Consider the following 8,524-nt stretch of genomic DNA (forward strand, 5'->3'; position numbering starts at 1 on the left):
GGAAAAAATCACAACAAAAATAATCTAGTGTAATTTTTTAATTGAATTTGAAATTTTTAGGGTGCGCAATTTTATTGGTTTCTTATAAAGATGGAGTTATAGAAATGTCATTTTCAATAGACTTATGACTTAGCTAAAGTATATAAAAATAAGTATATAAGCAAATACAATAGCGAAAAAGGTCATGCTGAAAATAATAACAAAGAAAACATATAGCGAAGATAAAATAATGCAATATTGAAGCAATTAAAACGGTTGGTGATACTAAAATCGAAGAAAAAAGTAAAAAATATCTTCCCTTTCTTTTATTTATATGTCGCGATTTTAGATTTCATGTTCCTTAAGAAACAAAGTAAGTTTACTATTTTACCATTATTTAGTGTTCTCTTGAAGTCAAGTTTACAATAAATGAACATAAATTAATTTATTTTTATTAACTAAATTGACCAATGAACATGAATTAATCATTTAGTTTTTCTTTATTGGTTAAAGTCATACTTTCAAGGGGGTAAAATAAGAAGAATAATATTATTTATATATTCCCTCCGTTCCAATTTATATATCGTCCTTACTAAAAACAAATGGTACTTAATATTTGTCAGTTCACAAGATCAATGCATAAATGACATTATTCTTCCGATTTTACCCTTGGGAGCTATTAGTCTTGAAATTATGAATTTGACTAACATATGAAAACTAAATGATTAATTCATGTCCATTGGTCAATTTAATTAATCAAAATAAATTTATTTATGTTCATTTATTGAAAACTTGACTTCCACATAATAACTAAATAAGAGTACATTGTTAAACTTCCATAGTTCTTAAAGGATGTAAAATCTAAAATTATGACATATAAATAAAAACAAAGGGAATATTGATTTTGTGATATGATAAGTATTAATGACCGTCTATTTTTAATGAAGACAACATATAAATAAAAACGAACGGAATAATAATAACAATACAAAAAATAAAACTTGACAACACTCGACCAATAAATATAAACAAGATGGATTTATACCGAGTATTTTAGTTGGGAACAATATTCCGTCGAAGAGACAACGTGAAACAGAAACACTCTCTTTAATTATCTTGGTATAGATGTAATCGACAATTAAAATAAAGGGAAAAGGGTCAAAAATGCCCTTAACCTATTATAAATGGTTCAAAATTGCCCTCCTTTCATTTATTGGTTTAAAAATACCCTCAACGTTTTCTTTAGGCTCAAAAATACCATTTAGTTAACAGAAATCTGATGTGGAATTTAACTATTATTTTAATTTTTAAGGTAGTTTAAAATAAGTGGCCCACATAATTTTCTTTTTATAAATCAAATAAACCTTACACTCAAAGCCATTTTTGATAAATCTATCCCAATTTTCGTGTCTTTTGATTTTTATACCTCCCGTTATTTGCTTGTTCCTTTCACATGGAGATTTAAACTTTTGTTTGCTTATCATCTCTACTGAATCACTTTTAAAAAGGATTAAAGATAGAATTTTTTATAAATTTAGGATTAGTTCAAACTTCATACATATGGGTTTATATCATCGTATGAAAATATTTTAATTGCTTGTTTTCATCTTGTTTAATCTGTATGTCTGGTTTTTTAAATAACAAGACTTTACAAATACACTGGGTTTTGGATTGGAAGTTTTCTTTCTTAAAGAAGGAAAGAAGAGGATGAAAAACAGAGAAAAAAATTAAATTGACAGTGAAACGGGTTTGGGCTGGGTGGGGTTTATTTTATTTTATTTGATAAAAAAATTAGATGGACCAATGAAATTTGGCCACTTGTTCAGTTAAATTCCACATTAGATTTCTGTTAATTAAACGGCATTTTTGAGCCCAAAAAAACGTTAAGGGCATTTTTAAACCAATAGGTGGAAGGAGGACATTTCTGAACCATTTATAATAGGTTAGAGACATTTTTGAGCCTATAATTAGTATTAGAGATAAATTTAGAATAATTGCCACTTTATGTAGAGTAATAAGAGTATAAAACGTTTTACAAATAATATTATCAGATACCTTGGTGTAAAAAATAAATTAATCAACCACTTTTTCCACTAAACTTTCTAAATTTATTTATTCTAATCTAATAATAGTAATATATTGGTAACTTCTCACAAGATTCTCAAGCCTTTCATTAGAAAACTTTTCGTGCGATTTTTCTACTCTCCAGTCCTATGCATGGACTCGTTTTAATTTATTTTATTTCATAATTACGTTAGCAAGATATTTATGTATTTTTGATAAAATTTGAAACAATCATCTCAATTGTAAAAGGTATAGAGTTTACCAGAACCCTATGTGAATTTTGAGTGTATTTGGTAAAACTTGTCACAACAATTTTTTTTATGTGAATAATCTATTTTTTTATAGAAAAGAATATTACCGTGTATATAACTTGTTTTCATATCAATTTTAAATATTTAATTAGGTATAGAAATAAATGACATGTCATACTCGTACATGTGAATCATAATGCATGTATGATGAATGATGATAGTGCATTTACTAATAGAGAAATAGGGAAAAGACATAGATTTCCCCTTGAACTTCTTCCAAAAAGTCAGTTACACTCTTAAATTATCCTGACGACCTATTACACACCTTTACTACTTAAAATTGAATTTATTTACTCCCTAAAACTGATGTGGCAAAAAAAAAAAAAAAAAAAAAAAAACTGGTGCATCAGAAAAAATTAAAGTTAAAAAAAAAATTAAAAAAATCAAAATTTTCCTTCCCCTCCCATTACCCTTTAGAAAAAGAATTAAAAAATCAAAATATTCCATCCCATGCATTACTCTCTTCTTCTTCATTCTTTAATTTTCATCACAACCTCAAAAATTCACAATGACGTGAGTGTAGTAGTGGTGTTGTTGGTTGTTCAAATTATTTGTTGGTTATTCAGATCTGAAAGTGTGGAGCTCTTTGGAACTTCATGGGAGCCATGGCTGAAGTTTTGAGCTTGCCGACACACCTGTAAAACAAATCAAAAGAGTAAAATCGCAAAGGGATAAGGTAAGGGGTCTGGTTTGGTGTTTGTTGGTGATTGATTTGAATTTTGAGTGGTTGTTTGGTGGCTGATGGTTCATCGAAAAAGAAGAAAAAATGGCGTTGTGGAGGTGGACTTATGGTGGTGATGGGTTGGTTGTTCTTCGCCGGAGAAGACAAAGAAAATTCTTGTATAAATTCAAATGAATGATTTCTCCGATGAGATTAGAGATAAAGTGGGTGGGATTTAGTGATAAAGAATATATAATTATTAGAGAATTTTAATAATTAATTAGAGATTAATTAGTGTAAAATAGAGTTAACAAAAAGAAAGTTAATTAATAAAGAAAATAAAACAAAAAGAATATAAGAAATTATAAAAATTGGCGTGGCAACGAATGTAATACACTACATGCTGTGAGAGTGGTGTTACACATCTCAGGGTGGTATTAAATTCATTTTTAAATAGTAAAGGTGTGTAATAGGTCGTCACAATAGTTTAAGCGTGTAACTGACTTTTCGGGACAAGTTTAGGGGGCAGTTTTGCCTTTTCCCTAGAGAAATAATATAAAGTGACACCTGAAGTTATCCGAATTTTAAAAAATACATTTTAATTATGCGGATGTCCTATTATCCCCTAAATAGTCTTGAATTGATATTATTACATCATTTTTGTCCACCGGACATAATAAAGTGTATGCACTCTCTTTAAAGAACGTGAGCAACCTAAAATAATGAATATAACCTTATTTTTATAAGTATTTTGTTATAAAATATAATTCTTGTTTTTCTTATTATTTTAACTTTTTTTTCTTTGTTATTTTTCCTCTCTCTTTCTTCTTCAAAATTGATTGTCAACTCAATTAAAACTCCTCACTTTAAACGTCACCATTTTTACCACAATTTCACCTTCTTCTTTTTTAAAACTATTATTAGTTTAAGTCTCTTCAATTTTAAAATTTAATCTATTTTTTTTAACATTTCGAACAATTTGATAAACTCATTAGATTTCAAGATGATTAAGAGGTATCATTTAACCTTTTTATTCAGATTTCAATCAAGCTCTTTCAATTTTTGGGGAATTCATTGATTCTTTCATAGTTATTATTTCTAATTTTGAAGTTATGTGAAAATAAGACAAATTAATTGATGATACCTTCAAAAATTTGAATTTTCTTAGAAAAATAAAAGGGACACAACTTGACATGGGTGGGAGAGGATGAGAGTGAGAGGTAAAAAGAAAGGGGAAAGGATGAGAGTGAGAGGTAAGAAGAAAGAAAGAAAGAAAAATAGAAAGAAAATGGAAGGTGGAGGTCAGCTTGAAAGTGGGGTGGGGATGGGGTGGGGCGTGGGGTGAGGTGGAAGGTGAAGTGAAATTTAAGAAGTAATAAAAATAAAATAAGTCAAAAAGTAAAAGAGAGAAAAAAATATTATATTTTAAATTAAATTAATATGTGTCACGTAATGATTGGTGTGTGATATCACTTGCCTTTTAAAATCTAATATTGATCAAAAAATGATGTAATAATATCATTTCAAAATTATTTAGGGGGTAATAAGACACTCACATAGTTAAAATGTCTGTTTGAAAATTCGAGACAACTTCATGTGTAACTTTAAGTCTTTCTTCTTACTAATATGTACAAAAGAAAGACGGAATATGTAGAGAGATATTTAAAAGTAGGGACTTACTATCCGTTTGGACTAACTTATTTTTAGGTGTTTTTGACTTTTCAGTAGTTTTGATTTTAAAAGTGTCTTAAAAGATTATAAAGTGTTTTTAAGCATCCATCTTTAGGACAAAATTTTAAAATAAGTTAAAATTCAAAAGTAAACTACTGTCTACTTGTAATTTTTAACTTGTTACTTTCTATAAACTCATCCAGGCCCTCAGTTACTTCAATTAAGATAGGTATTTTAATTGAATACTTAACCTATTGAAAAATCGTCTTACTAGGTTTTTCTTTTGATAATTGGCAAAGCAAAAAAAAAGGATATTATAATATACTCACTGATGTGGCAAAACAACTAATTAATTAATTACATGGGCACTTTGAGTTTTAAAAAAACATAAAATATTGTTTAAAAATAAAATATTTTATAAATGAAACTTAACTATTTAATATATTTGTTTTTGTCATCCAATTTTAGGCACATATTTAAATTCGAGGTTACCCTTCAGTGCGGCCCAGTGGTTTGAGCTTGGAACTTTCATATTGGATGTCTCGAGTTTGAAACCCCTTGCCAGCGAAAGTAAGGAATTTGCCTTCTGGGCGAGTTACCTCTCCTATATGATTTGTGAGTTATTGCATAGAAGTTGAGTTTTTACCCTGTGAGCACTCAAACGGCAGTGGATGCAGATTGGTTTGCAGACACAAATATATCAAAAAAGGTAGCGATTGCGGGTTAAATTGCAGAGACAAGTATATCAAAAAAATATAACAAAGGATAAATATAATTTTTTTTTGTGAGAATACAAAGACAAATATGACTCTTTTCCGATTATTAAACTTATCCCGCTTATGAAACTAAGCTAGTGGAAAAGCTGTGACCCCTCCCTCATTGAACAAAAGGTATTCGTAGGACATACACACCCACGTAACTATAGTGTTTGTTTATTGTTTTCTTAATAGATATTTTTTTTTGCAGCCTTCATAGTTGATGAAATGAATGATTAATAGGTAGATCAAATAAATCTATAATCGAGAAAAAGATTGTCAAGTAAGTGAAATTGTATTTGGCTAGTCTCCTAATCCTCTAAGTTCTGCCAAACATGTAAGGAAAAGGTACAAGTACCTCTTAGACAATGACCGAAAATGCAGAGACACATCTTAACTAAACTAATGCCCTATTACCCCCTAAACTCATTTTTTTTTATAATCTTGTACATCTTTTTGGCTTACGTGGTATCCAAATATCTACCACGCACCTCAATTGTGTGGAGACGACGTGTGCCACGTAAGCCCAAAGGTGTACAAAATTATATAAAAAATGAGTTCAAGGGGTAATAAGACCTTAGTTTAGTTAAGGTGTGTCTCTGAGATTTCAGTCATAGTTTAGGGATACTTGTGCCTTATCCCAAACATGTATGTTAAATATGACGGTTTGTTCTTGATTTCTTATCATATTACATGTCGTCAAGTTAGTGCGATCATTTTAAATAAATACAATTTTCTTTATCATAAAGATAGATAAAATTATAATGATAACGAAAATTTCTATGTTAAAATACATCATAATTTATCTATTTAAAGAAAGACGAATCATGAAACTTTTCTTTTCTTATGACCGAATTATGAAACAACTTTTTTTATATAATGTAATTGTATTTTTTGATCTAATTGTTGCTTTTATTTATGTATTTTTGGTTTATTCCCTTTCCATGATAGTCTGATTGATTTTTCGAAAAAGGTCGAAACTACCCTTTAACTATTCGAAATAGAGCAAATATACCCTTCAACTATATTTTGGCTCAAAATTACCCTTTCCATCTTACTATTGGATCACTTCTACCCTTCCTTTTAACGGAGTTAGATGTGCCATTCAATGTGTAAATTATAATGTCACATAAACGTCCACCTAAGCAGATCCATCCCCACCCGTTACAAGGCCCAGGAAATTGAACACCCGTGTCAAAACGTTCATTATCATAGCGGAACCCCTTTGTCTTCGGCGAACGAAATTGAACAATACTGGAGTTATAAGTTATAATCATTAATTATCTCATCCGGATAACAGATCTCCCTTGTCGCCTGAGATGTTGACAGAACACTGGTGGTAAAATCGTTATTTCTTTCATCTGGACAACGGATGTCCATTGTCGCCGACGATAAAGAAGACATAAAGCTTCCAGAATCAAGCAGATAGTTTGAAAAATCATAGTACCCATGGCATTTCTAGCAAGATTCCCAAAACGGCACCGTCGGAGAACAACATGGTGACGGTAACAGAATCCGTCAGGTTATAAGAACAAAGCTATATTAGAAGCCATAAAAACGAAAACAGAAGTCGAACTTAACAACTTCGTCTGTTTGATGATTAACGCATTAGCAACAACGGTGAATTGTCTTCTCCTTAATGCTCTAATTGTGTGATCAAGAAGAGATCGATGGTCCAAACTCCAATACACCGTCGATTCCATGAACAGTAAGATGATTGTTCACTAAAGGTCAAGTTGCTGATTTTAACAAACCCAATTGAATTCTCTATTGAAGAAATTCATACTTGTCCAGTAGAGCTTTTGAAGAAAAAGAGCAATTGTTATTGAACATATTTGGGCAATCTCAGTGCTATTGACATTGGATAAAAGGCTGACCCAAATGAAAAGAGTTTTGAGAGTGTGGTAATGGGGAGAAAGGATGAAGGGCGTAGCGGGAATGGGAAAATCTTGGCGGAGAAAATGAAGTCTGATGCGGCCAAAATACTGCCCGAGAAATTATTGTTTATGGAGTCTATGGTGGAAATGAAGGGGAATGTTGGATCATTTAGTGGGGTGGGGTGAGTATGCTTAAGTGGACGTTTATGTGGCATTATAATTTACACATTGAATGCTAATGGAAGGGTAGAAGTGAACCAATAGTAAGACGAGAAAGGTAGTTTTGAGCCAAAATATAATTGAAGGGTATATATGCTCTATTTCAAATAGTTGACGGGTAGTTTTGATCATTTTCCGTTGATTTTTTGCACCTAATTTTAGTATAACAGCTATACTTTAATTAAGCCCTTTCATGTATAGTAGTATAAAAGTTGGGTGTATTAAGCGTCGCTATTTGTTTCTTAGCAGGCGTTTGACCATGCGATATCATATCACGATATGGTATCGTGAGATGGAATCAACGTTTGGACATGCGATTTTACACTGATTCCATCTCTTGATTCCATATCGTGAGATGTGATTCCATATTCTCCAAAAACCATGATATGGAATTATATGATAATTCCATATCATGATTTGAGATATTTTAATACAACAATTGATCCATGAGTTTATATTTTGTTAAAACAACCCCACATTTATATCTACTAACCATTTATTTCATATGTAAATAAAATTTATAATCACATCATTACTTTTAAAAATTTATTATTCTCAGCGACATAAAATTTATTATTCTCACCAACATATAGTCACTTTAACTCACCCCTCACGATTGTGAAACTTTTCAACATTCACTTGAAACAATTAACCGGCATAACCAATTGTTTAAGTGATGAAATATTTATGATCTATGAGCATGAAAATATAGTTGCGGATGATATTGACCAACAAATGGCTCAAAGTAACAATGTTGGTTCGTCTTCTCGGTTACATGATCAAGAAATGCAAGTTCAACGTGAGGAAATTGTCCGTACTATGTGGAAGGATTATATTAAAGACTAGTACACTACAATTTATGTTCAATTTTTTTATTATTAAATTAAAGTTAAATGAAACAATTATTTAAGTGGAGAACAAATAGTTTTGGAATAATTTATTATGCGATTTTATAAATTTTTGTTTATTTGATAAGATTGAATAAAC

Source organism: Solanum tuberosum, unplaced genomic scaffold (assembly GCF_000226075.1).
Source record: "Solanum tuberosum cultivar DM 1-3 516 R44 unplaced genomic scaffold, SolTub_3.0 scf00060, whole genome shotgun sequence".
Lineage (NCBI taxonomy): Eukaryota > Viridiplantae > Streptophyta > Magnoliopsida > Solanales > Solanaceae > Solanum > Solanum tuberosum.